The sequence below is a fragment of the Rattus norvegicus genome, chromosome 5 (genome assembly GCF_036323735.1).
Source record: "Rattus norvegicus strain BN/NHsdMcwi chromosome 5, GRCr8, whole genome shotgun sequence".
Classification (NCBI taxonomy): Eukaryota; Metazoa; Chordata; class Mammalia; order Rodentia; family Muridae; genus Rattus; species Rattus norvegicus.
Window position 1 is genome coordinate 43,198,340 of NC_086023.1, and position 13,520 is coordinate 43,211,859.

General features: G+C 39.7%; 1 protein-coding gene across 8 annotated transcripts in view; it reads right to left on the minus strand.

The window, feature by feature from the left end:
- Window positions 1-13,520, minus strand: part of Klhl32 (kelch-like family member 32) — a 247,220-nt gene that overhangs the window by 80,479 nt on the left and 153,221 nt on the right. The window lies entirely within an intron of this gene.

Genomic DNA, 13,520 nt, shown 5'->3' on the forward strand with positions numbered 1-13,520 from the left:
ATAATCACAAGTAGGGAATGGGGTTAAATTACTGCAAGGGGAAGAATGCAGACCTCAGGGATATCAGTGCCAACCAGAAGATATGGTAGCACATTTGTGAATAATTTTAGAGGCCAAAGCAAAAAAAACTGAGCCAGGATCACAAAAGTCATGGATTTCCAGTTTGGGTGACAAAAGGCATGTGAAGAAAGAAATACTCATGCAGTAAAAGCTGAAGGGGTTTGAGCTTCAGAGAAGAGGGCACACATCTCATTGTGTGTAAAAGCAGACAGTTGGAAGATGCGCGTGAGAATGAGTATCTCTAAAGAAGCACAGATTTCCTTTTAACCATCCCTAATTTAAAGTCACATTAATGGAAGAAAGTGAGATACATATTTGGTTGCTCCATTTGTTGATTCTGAACTGCAGCATCCACAAGATTTTGGAAGAATTTTTATTTTTAAGAAAAAAAATGCATGCACAAAAATCAGATTTGGGGATGGGGAGGCTGGTTTTGGTTTTGTTTGTCGCCTAGATCACAGAAGTGAGGTTAAAATGGAAATTACAGATATTGAAAAACTCCTTCAAGATTTCTTTCCTCTCTTTAAAAACTCACAAAGATACAATTAACCACATAACAAATCAGAATGCTGAAGTTACTCTCTCAGCAGACAGCATACCCCCGGGCTGTCACTTGCTGGAATCCTTGGGTATGGGCTTCAGAATGAAAGCCAACACAATAACATAAGAAAAAATTAATCGGGATCCTGAAATAGCTACTGAAGATCTTAGATGCATTGGAACCAAACATGAATGATGTTTGGCAAATCTGACTTTCTGAATTACCTGTGCTAGGTGACAAATGTTCTTGATTAGAACAAATAATTAGTAAGTGACTGGCTTGTATTTGGTATATTTCTAGCCTTCCTAATCATTTTCACTGAAAAAAAAAGCAAAAAGACTAAACTGTTTATAATATCTTTTTCAAAAATTATTCTTTAATATGCTCCAAATGCAAGGGTATCAGCTCAAGGAAAGCATGGAATGGCATACAGTTAATACACTGAATTACAGCAGTATTAAATATATATGTGGGCATAATCATCTATCTTCTCTAATAGAAAAAACAGCTCAGTGCTAGAGAAAAATGAGTAGGGCTTATAACTTTTCAACCTTGAGGATGAATTATTTTGTACAGAATACCCACTATATATTTAGAAATACTGCTAATTTAATAATTAAAATTATAATAACACACTGTTTAGAAGAGAGCCTCCAAAAAGTCACTGCTGCATTATTTATTTTAAACATAATAATTCATTATAACGCTGTAAAATATATAAGCTCCTAGCTGTCAAGTTCAGTCACTGTAGGAAGTGCTTCCAACTGAACAAAATTTATTCGGTAGGTAAAAGTAATAGGACACTGCTTATATAATCTCCATACCATTATTTAATATATTAATATCAAAAAGCAGATAAAAATTACTGAATGAAGGTAACTTCTGTTCCCTCCACACATACTGAGTTCATGTCATGGGAAGGGAAAGGAAATCTGAAATTGGTGAAAGGTAAGGTCCTGGAACCTGTACCCAAAACCTCTCAGGGCAAAAGCGGGAAAAGGCATTTTCTAGTCATATGGGACCCCATGGAGGACGAGTCAGATGCTACCTGAAGAGAGTGTCGGGCTCAGAGATTATGTCTCAGAGACAGTGCTTCCTGGTGCCGCAAGTAGAGACATCTTTTCTTAATTAAAAGGGAAACCTTCAGACTGGTATTTATAAAAGCAGGAACAAAATTACCTAGAAATCTCCTCCAAAACCCTCAGGAGAGAATAAAAGTCTTTAAATGTTTGTATCTTCACCAAAGAGAAAAATAACTTCTCTGTGGCCCACTGAGTGTACAACTAAAGGAGGATGAAGGATGACGAATGGTGTGTTCAGGGGACGAGATGGAGGGCGGAGTGGGGAGTTGCTGTCTACCCTAGAGATTCTCTTCAGGTTACTTCTCAGCTACCCAAAGACGAGCAGCAAGCATCTAGGCCTTATGTTCTAGGTTACTCAAGGACAAGTATTATACAGAGAACACCTTTCGTCTCAGAAAGTGACCAGTATAACGCTTGTAACAGAAGAAAACAAAACAAAACAAACGCACACGCCGTATGTTTCCCTACAGAGATAAAATGCTCCACCTATGCCCCTTGAGTTCTCTTCTCTCAGAACCCAGCAGCACGTCTCCTCTTGCAGGTCACGTCTTTCACATAAAAGTGCTAAACTAATGCCGCTTAATGACAAATTAATGTCCATGAATAAAAAATACACCTCTAATAGCATAGAGTAATTTGCCATTACAATATCATCATTGGACATGCCCCTGGTTTAATACGATGTATTTAATTCATAACCTAATGAGTGATATATAAAAAGAAGGAGATGAACCCTGCAATTACATTTATGTGAGTCTGTCACCTTATTTGTAAAACCTTAGAGTCATTTACATTCAAATTAGAACAAATGAGTGATTTCACAAAGTGCGGTGATAAATGACCATAGAAGCCCGAGACAAAACTGCATTTCCTGTGAGCACATTAACAGTTTCCTATTATTTGTTAAAAATTACAATGCATATTGCCCAGTGTGGTGTGAATAATGACTTTTTTACTGATTGGGTCAGAAGACTAATATGTAGCAAAATAAATAATTTTTCTTTCTGTTTCCCCCCTGATTTTTGCTTTAGAGGAACTACTGAAGTTTGGTGGATTCACACTGCCACCTACTGCCTACGAATAGCTACTGGCAGCCTGTCCCTATCACTGCTTTGCTGGTTTTATTGGAAGAGCCTACCGGATGCTGGTTTTATTACTGCATGTCATTATGAAACTGTGATACCTGGTGAAACAAAGGACACTACTATTAATTGGACAAGAGAGTTTATCACCTTGGCGAGAGGCACGAATCCCACAGAAGTTTCTCCCTTCCAAAGATGGCACCCTAGGCATCCTAATGGGTCACTTTCGGGGGACACAACACAAATCCATGGTTAACATCCTTGGTTTATGGAATTCTCAGCAGAGGAAGGTACATGTTTGTGTACCTGTGTTTTTCCACCCCTACCACCAGGGCATAGTTTACAGAAAACTGAAAGCCTTTCCCTGCTACTGGGGATCTCCTATTACCAGACTTCTCTAATGGCAAGTCATCTGCCTTAGGATCCTGCACCAGGCAGGCTGGCTGGGAAAAACCTGGGAAAGAACAGGTCCAGCCATGGAGATAAGACTTTTGTAGGTAAACTAATATACTGACTTGTACTAATGAGATACACCAACAAGTAGCAGGAGGCCACTTCTAAATTAAATCTACACACTAATTCTGAATTCCTCCAACTGTAGAAACAAAAGTCACCTGACTTAAAGGGCTACTGGGCAGGGTGGAAATTCGAGCCCTTATAAACCGTTAAGCGTTAACAGGCCCTCTGCAAATGCTGGCTCCCTTCCCTAGAAAGATACTGATACTCAAGGGACTGTGGCTTGCTATGGAGAGAGGCTAGAAACAAGAAACCCACTTAGGAGTTATTCCTTTAGCAGGAACAGTGGGTGTCTAACGAAAGGAAATAACCTCAGTGACAGATAAAAGACATGGGAAGACATGAGACATTTGTGAAGCTGACTCTAAAGCTGGACATCTAAAACCACACACAGATTGATAGGAAACAGGCAGATCAATAGCACCCTTCCAGAACATTATAGTTTATAATATATGAAGTTTGAACAACAATGTGCCATTTAGGTGGGAAACTTTAACAGCTACTTCCTCGAAACCTACACTCTGGTCAGGAAAACAGGTAGACAAACTCCAGATACTCACCCCTTCTTCAGCTGCTCCAATCCCCAGTCTCAGCCCTAGTTTTGCAGCAGACCACCTGTTGAGGCCACCCCCCCTTTTCCCTGTCCACATCTACAGTGAACTGCACAGATATTTCCCTACTAACCTCTTTTCCAACATTTTGCTCTATCCCAGCCTCCAACTCCTGCAGGCACACCCTGGGACCCCACTGGCCACTCCTGCCAGGGAAGCGGGTAGGCTAGAGCAGATCATCACCTCTCGTTCTGCGCCCCCAAATCCTCCCCCAGTGTGGTCTCCGGCTCTGCAGCAGAATGTCCGCTGTAGGTCTCCTTCCTCCCCGCCTTCATCTCCAGTCCATCACACAGATCTTGCCCTCCAAATTTCCTTCCCCTCACCCCTTGCTTTGTCCAAGCCTTCATCCCCACTAGGCAGGTACTCCATGGAAACCTCCAGGCACTCTGTCCAGGAAAGCAAGCAGGCCAATGACAGATATTCACTTCTCCCTCCGTTCTTCCCAGTCTAATCCTCTAGTCTTTCTCCAGCTGTGTGGCAGAACTTCTGCTCTGGCAGCTTATCACTCTTTGCCTCCATTCCCAAGGTACTAAATAAGCAGATCCTCACAGAACACCATGCTCTCCTTCCTCCTTCCAGACCCTGCCCCATCAGCTCCAGGACATTCCCATTCCCAAGTATCAGCTCCCAATACCCAGAAACACGACTTACTTGGAAAGCCCAGTGCCCACACCTGTAAGGACCTTACAAGATTTTCCTACAGGCAACATGCAGTTGGCCAAACTCTCCTAAGAACTGAAGAGGAAACAAAACTTAAGGAACAAAACACCCACCCAATAAAGACAGGGCCAGATATAAGCACCAGAATTACAGTCTTCCCAATGATGGACGCTTAGCTGCCATCGTAAAAACATAACCAAAACAGCCAGGAAAAACCCAAATGTTTTAACTAGAGCCCAGCAATCCTACCACAGCAGGCTTGAACATTCAACCGTAACTGAAGCACAAGAAAAATACCTTGAAATACCCTTTATGAATATGATAACAGGTCCTTAAAGAAAAAGTAAGTCCCTTTAAGAGCTTATGAAAAACGAACAGTGGAATGGAACCAATAAAACTACTCCAAACTGAAAGTGGAAGAAAAATCAATAAAGAAAACACAAACTAAGGAAAACCTGGAAGTGAAAAATTTGGGTATTTGAACAGGAAACTCAGAGGCAAGCTTCACTGGAGCTGGAACACAGCAGCTCAGGCATTGAAGACAGAAAGAGAAGTACGAATGCCTCAGTGAAAGAAACGATAAATCTGCAAAACTCCTGGCACAAAAATATCTAGAACCCCATGAAAAGATCCAATTTAAGAATAATAGGACTAGAAGAAGGGGAAGAAACACAAGTCAAAGGCACAGAAAATACTTTCTACAAAATTGTAGAAGAAAATTTCCCTGCCACAAGGAAGGAAATGCTCTCAAAGTGCAAGAAGCGTACAGAACAGCAGACTGGGCCAGAAAAGAAAGGCCCCTTAGCACATAACAATCAAACATTCACTGCACAGAACAAAGAATATTAAAATCTGCAACAGGTGAAGATCAAGTAACATATAAGGGCAGACTGATCAGAACAGCACCTAACTTCTCACTGGAAACTCTAAATGCTAGAAGGGTCTGGACAGATCTGCTGCAGATTCAGAGACCACAAATGCCACCACATCCCACGTCCTCAGACTACACCCAGCGAAACTTTCAATCACCATGCATGGGGAAAATAAGACATTCCATAATAAAGTCAAATTTAAGCAATGTCTACATATAAATCCAGCAGTATAGAAGACACTGAAAGGTAAGGTCCAACCTAAAGAAGTTAACTACATACAAGAAAACACAAGGAATTAATAATTCCAGACCAGCAAAGTAAAATTTTAATTCTTAATCACACACACACAGACACACAAACACACACAAACCACCACCACCACCACCACCACCATCACCACCACCACCATCACTACCACCACTCAACAAAACAGACACTGCTCATTGATAACTATCATCATTAGGTAAAAAACTATAGATAAAGTATACACAAAAACAAGATTCTACACCCTTCTGCTACACCCAGGGAACATGCCTGAACTTCAAGGACAGATATCACCCCAGGGTAAAAGTATGGGAAAAGGTATTCCAAGCTAATATACTTAGGAAAAAAGCTGGTAAATCCATGTTACTATTTGACAAAATAAACTTCAAGGCAAAACTAATTAGAAGAAATAGGAAAGGATACTATATACTTATCAATGGGGAAAAAAATCCACCAAGGGGACATTATAATTCTTAATGTCTATACCCCAAGCACAAGGACAACCAAGTTTTTAAAAGAAACACTACTACAGCTTAAGTCACATATAGACCCTCACACATCGATACTTGGAGACGTCAATAACACACTCTCCCTAGTAGTCATCAGACAAAAAGAAAACAGAGAAATTATTAAACTAACTGACACTATAGGACAAATGGACCTAACAGTCACCAAAAATCAAGAGAATACGCCTTCTTCTCAGCACTTCATGAAACTTTCTCCAAAACTGACCACATACTAGGATGCAGAGCAAGTCTCAGCAGATGCAGGAAAATTGAAATAATGCTTTGTATCCTATATGACCACCAGAGATTAAAGCTGGATATCAACAACAGCAACAACAGGAAGCTTACAAATTCATGGGAACTGAACAACTCACTCATACATATAGAATGGGTCAAGACAAGCAATTACAAAAGAAATTAAAGACTTTCCAGAACTCGATGAAAATTAATACATAACAAACCAAAATTATGAGACACATGAAGGCTATTCTAACAAGCTTTGTACAAACTATCCACATAAAAAAAATTGGAGAGCTCTCATACTAACAACGTAAGAGCTCACCTGCAAGCTTTAGGACAGCATCAAATAAAACCACACCCCAAAAAAGCAGATGGCAAGAAATAATCAACTTTGGGGATGGAATCTATGAAATGGAAACAAACAAATGTACAAAACAAAGAATCAATGAAACAGAGTTGATTCTTTGGGAAAAATCAACAAATCTTATATTTATAAATAATATTCACTATTTTATTATCCAAATTAACTAAAAAGTGGAGAAGGAAGATCCAAATTAACAAAATTAGAAATAAAGGAGACAGGGAATATAATGAAAGACACCAAGGAAATTTAGAGAATCCTAAGGACATAAGGAAATTTACAGCAAGCTCATAGCCAACATCAACTTAAATAGAGAGACACTCAAAGCCTTTCCACTAAAATCGGGAGCAAGAGGAGGTTGCCCCCTCTATGTATTCTTACTCAAAACAGTTCTTGAAGTCTTAGGCATCGCAATACAAAACTGAAGGAGATCAAAGGGATACAAAGTAAAAAGGAAGGTGTCAAAGCATCTTTATTTACAGATGATAGAATAGTATACATAAGTGACCTGAAAATATTCTACTCAGAAACTCTTGTGATTGATAAGCACTTTCAGTAAAGTAGCTAGCTACAAAATTAATTCACAAAAATCAGTAGCAAATGATCTGAGAAAGAGATCAGGGAAACAACACCTATCACAATAGCCTCAAATAATGCAAAGTATCTTGGGATATCTTTAGCCAAGCAAGTGAACCAAAACTTTAAATAACTGAAGAAAAACATTTAAGAAGCTATCAAAACATGGAAAGATCTCCCACGCTCATGTTTCAATGGCATTAATATAATAAAAACAGCCTTCCTACCAAAAGCAATCTATGGATTTAATGTGGTCTCCATCAAAATTCCAATATAATTCTTCACATATCTTGAAAGGATAATTTAAAGCTTCGTATGGGAACTCCAGGCTAGATAAAAAAATCCTGGAGGGTGGTGATGATGATGATGATGATGATTACTAGAAGTATCACCATCCCTGATTTCAAGCTGTACCACAAAGCTGTAGAAATAAAAACAGTATGGTATTGGTACAAAAACAGACAAATGATCAATGGAATCAAAGTGAAGACTCATATAGAAATCCAGACACCTATAAACACAGGATTTTTGATAAAGAGCCCAGAAATACACACTGGAAAAAGGACAGCATCTTCATCAAATGGGGCTGGTTAAACAGGATGGCTGCATGTAGAATGCAAATAGATTCATACTCATCTCCCAGCATAAAACTCGACTCCAAACAGATCGAAGACCTCAACATAAAACCAGACACACTGAATCCGATATAGGAGAAAGTGGAGAATAGCACCGAACTCATCGGCACAGCAAAAGACTTTCTGAACAATAGCACAAATATTGACAAGTAACAAATGGAACCCATGAAACTGAAAAGCGTCTACACGGCAAAGGACACCATCGTTCCAACAAAGCTGAAGCCTACAGAGTGGGAAAGGGTTTTGCCAACTATACATCTAATAGAGCATTAATATCCACAATATATAAAGAACTCAGAAAACTAGACATCAAGAAAAAAGAAGCCCAATCAAAAAAATGAATTACAGATCTAAACAGAGAATTCTCAACAGAGGAAACTCAAATGGCTGAGAAACCTTAAAGAAGTGTTCCTTGGTCATCAAAGAAATGTAAATTAAAACTACTTTGAGAGATCATCTTACATCTGTCAGAATATCAACAAAACAAGCGACAGATCATGCTGGTGAGGATGTGGAGAGAGAACAGCATTCTTTGCTGTGGGACTGCAAATTCATACAGTCACTATAGAAATCCATGTCGTGGTTCCTCAGGAAGACAGGAATTAGTCTACTCCAAGATCCAGCTGAACACCCAAAGGACCCTTTATCCTACCACAGGGACATTTGCTCAATCATGCTCATTGCTGCTTTATTCATAAAAAAGCCAGAAATTGAAAACAACCTAGTGTCTCTCAGCAGAAGAATGGATAAAGAAAATGTGCTACATTTACACAATGGAGTTTTACCTGGTTGTTTAAAAAAATCATGAATTTACAGGCAAATGAAAGGAACAACAACAACAAAAGAATTCACCCTGAGTGAGGTATCCCATACTCAGAAAGACAAATACGGTATGTATTCGCTTATATGTGGATATTATATGTAGAGCTGTTAAGGCAATGATAATCAAGCTATAACCCACAGAACCATGGACCATAGCATAGAGAAGGAACTAGAGAAAACAGATAGATCTCATTAGGAAAGGTAAATAGAATAGATATTTATGTATGAGGAGGGCCTAGTATTGGAGGATCAAATGGTGAGGGAGAGGTGAGAAGGGCTTATGAGAAGGAATATGTGGAAAGACATCTAAAATTGAGGACATTTGTGGGATAGTTTAGAAACCTAATACAGTAGAAACTTCCTAAAATACATACAAATAAGAAGGCAATTGAAATAAAGATCACCAAATAATGAGTGAGACAGAGTTCTAACTGGCCATTTCTTGTTACCCAATGAAGCTTCCAGCACCAGGATTTTATTTAATTAAGTTGTTGACCGAAGGGGTCCATGGGAGTCCTCAAACAAACCAAGCTTTTGCTAAGACTATAAGTTGCTCTCTACAAACTGTCAACTAGACCCCACTGTCTACACATCTACACAACTCATTGAACAGGGAGAGACGGAGCTACATAACACCTTCACTCATATGTTCTAGTGTCTTTAGTACAGAAAGGTACTCTGAATGGTATCAAAGGAGAAATATAAACATGATCCAGCCACAATCCCTTTATCTACAATTATATACCTACTACAGGACATGCTAGGGTAACAGTGGCTGAAGATTTATGGGAGTAATCAACTAATAACTGATCGAACTTTAAATCCACTCCCCAAGATGGAAACAATACTCAACACTGCTTAGGCGACCAGGAACCTGACAAGAAATAGCCCAGGGTCCAGGATGAAACCAAATACTAGGCTAAATAAAAAGAAAAAACGGTAGTAATAAAATGACTCCGAATGACATTTGCTACAGTTACAGATCAGTGCCTTGTTCAGCCATCATCATACAAGTTTCCTCCTGCAGCAGATGGGAACAAATATAGAGACCTGGAGCAGATATTATACAGAAAGTGAGAGACTTTGGAACACAGCCTTTAGTATGATGTCTTTTTCTCCATCTAATCCCTCCCCTTAGAGCTCAGGGAACCCTGTGGAAAAGGAGGCAAAAGAATGTAGGAGCCAGAGGGGATAAAGGACACCAGGAAGACAAGGCTCTCTGAATTAACATGAGCAAAGCTCATATGAAAAAAGAAACTGAGGCAGCAGCAGCATGCATAGGGCCTGCAGGCGTCTGTACCAGGTCCTGCTCAATTATCTTATGGCTTCCAGTTTTCTATCTTTAGACAAGTCCTGAGTGTGTGAGTGGGTCTCTGATTCTTGTGCCGTCTCTTGGGCTCTTTTCATCTGTTGATTTGTCTTATCCAGCTTTGATATTTTATTTTTTGTTTTATCATATTATATTTCCTTATCTTTAAAAAGTGAATGAATGAATGAATAATGAGTGAGTGAAAGAAAGAAATAAAACTTAGTCACTACAGTAAAGATTAACAACCGAATTGTCATTTATACCTGCTGGAGAGGGAAAATCAATTTTCTCCAATGAAATGGCACTGGGTATATCATCCATTCCAAGATACGCCTCATGATCAGAAGTAGTTGACCAATGTATAATGGACTCCACAGGTTTTTTTCTCATTTTTGTTTTGTTTTCCTGTGTGTGTATGTGCCTGTGCCTGTGTGTTTTTACTTGGTTATAGTTTGATGAGGTGTTGCTGTTTTGTTTCTTTTTGAGTGGTGTTTTATACTATGTTCTTGCTTTTGGGAGTTTTTGTTGTTATATTGGGGTTTCGTTTTTTGTTTTTTGAGAAAGAAGTTGAATTTGAGTGGGTAGAGAGGGAGAGAGAATCTGGAAGGACTTGTCAGAAGTGATCAAAATATACTTAAATCTGAAAATTGTTCTAAATAATAAAAACATACATTAAAAAGTTCAGTAGTTAATATGAATTTGCTGGGAAGGCTGAACATGATGACACATGCCTAGAATCCTAATACGTTATCAGCTGAGCAGAGCATTGGTGAGGTAGAGGCAAGCCCAGGGTAACCTGTTTCAGAAAACAAAATAAACAATAACAAAAGTCCAGAATTTAGCTGGGGAAAAAGTAGAGTTTGAGAAAGAGCTCAGTATAACAGTGGGCATGCTGGACCTCTGCCATGTAGGGCTGGTCACTTAGGAAGAGAGCTCCAGAGGTTTCCTTAACCACGTTTACCACAGGGGACAGACGCATGCCTGCAAATGTGAACACTGAAAAGCAAGGCCATACTTGCCAGATCCCATCCTCAGCAACTACTCTCTAATCAACTAGTTTACATTTCTAGAGAAGCTTTTAGAGGAATCAAGTGGACAAGGGAGAACAAAAAAAATCTCTTCTGTTTTATTTCAGACTGGACCTGGGCTAGGGGTCTCTTTGAAAAGGCAGGAAAGGAGGCCACACTGTGATCTGGAAGTTTCTCTTTTCTTCTCCGGGCATGGGGATGGGGATCCTGTAGCAGCACTCCTGTGGCAGAAGTTACCACGGTGCCTGCTAATGGCCGAGGAGGCTCAGGGAGCTTCTGCAAAGGGTTCTCCTTGGACAGTTTTTAAATGAGTATTAGATAACGAACAGGGGCTCCGAGAAGACTCACCTATCCTAACCAAAGAAATAAGAGAAATTTAAGGACAACACAATAATGACATCACAAAAAGCCCTGTTGGACAAAGGCTGCAACCAGGATGGCAAACACAGTAGCCCTGGTAACAAAACACAACTTCTTGGTACATTTAAAGCATTTGGGGACTTTTCATTTATAACAAAAACAACAACAACAACAACAATAACCATAATACTTTTTATATTTTCAGCTAAATGATTCTATCTGACTTTAAAATCAGTTGAACAATACTGCCAAGAGAGTAAAGATATGTAAGGCCTCATTAAAATAATACAATCTAAAAGCAGGTTGACTCAGTATAAAAAGTTTATCCTGAGAGATGCAACATATATATTAGAAAAACTGAAATGCTGTTGTCTCTACGGACGCAAGGCTTGGGCTCCTATCCAGTTTCCTTCTATGAGCACAACATCCGGCAGCATCACTGATAACAAGGCAGATGTCCTACAGTGGAAGGGCAGGACCTTTGTGAAACTGGTGAATTTCAGCCACCATTAGGAAGTCTGAGTAGTAAGTTCACAGAATGTAACTTTATTCAAACCGTACTTTGACCAGACAGGAACACATGGAAGAAAGCAGCTGCAGAGGGCACAGCTGCTGAGGTCTCCACAGATGCATCTGACAGGGGAGGAGACGTGTACACGGCCTTCCGGTCTTCGTCTGGGGCTCTCACTTATAGAGAAGGCATTTAGCTCTACACAAACGGACAGGATGATGTGTCTGGGTATCGTCCTCAAGAGTTCTAAGACTGTAACCAAGTTCCTGTCTCTGTATCACTGAGCATCATCTGTCACAAGAAAGGGAATCCAGTGGGGCTTCTTAAAGCTCAAGTAGTAGTGTTTGATGTAGAAATGTCAAATAAAAATAATTTCAATTTCAAAGCCAAACACACATGCACTTCTGACATCTTGTACCCTTTCTAGATGGTTCACGTTGACAACTAGCAAAAAGAAATTGGAAATGGCTCTCCCATATCATCAAAAACTACTGTGAGGAGAAGGAAGGAAAACGAGATAAAAATAGTTAAACATTACTGTCAGGTTAAATGCATTGAGATAATAATAGCAATTTCATAGTCTGTGTTTAAATTCCTCCTTAGGTGAACATGGCTGATACTCCCCACACTGAAACCTTGGGAAGGACTGCTTCTGGTTTCTCAGGTTTGTCAGGAAAACAAACAAACAAACAACAAAAGAGAAGAAAGATAAGAGACAGCTTTGAAAATTCCATAGTGGGTAGGGTAGCAGGAGTGAAAGATAGAGGACCTAGTCACAGCACATTTAGACAAATTTAGAATTAGAGGAAATGATCCTAAATAAAAACAAAGTAATCAGGTAGGGATATAAGGGTTTTTTATTACTAATAATAAGTCAGATGCACAGAGATGCTAGAGTAGAAGTGTGCAGATTCATTATTTTAATTACTTTGCACTGTCACTATATTCTAAGTGCAAGGAAGGGACAGTGAGACTGTGGGACAAATAGTGGAAGGGAAAGGTGACACCTAAGTTGTTCTCTCTCTGTCTCTCTGTCTCTGTCTCTCTGTCTCTGTCTCTCTCTCTGTCTCTCTCTCTCTGTCTCTCTCCCCACACACACACACACACACACACACACGAGGGGGAAGAAGAGGGTAGGGAGAGAGGAAGGAAAGAGAGAGAGAGAGAGAGAGAGAGAGAGAGAGAGAGAGAGAGAGAGAGACTGTTAATGACAAAAAAGCCCAGAAGACTCGCCCTGCCAAAGACATCAGATCACTTGGACCTCTTCAGTCCCTCCCCACCCTTAAGTTTCTGAATAAAATTTTGATCTCCCTCCAAAGTGAGTAAATAAATTACTTTTATTAAATGTAATCTTGTCCGTAAAATAGAAGTCTCAGAGACATGAGGCTTCCATGGCCATCCCACATCTTACCGAAAAGATTTTTCCCCAAGAGAAAGATGAATTTACAAATTAGGAAGGTCCCCACCAGCAAACTGGCTACACT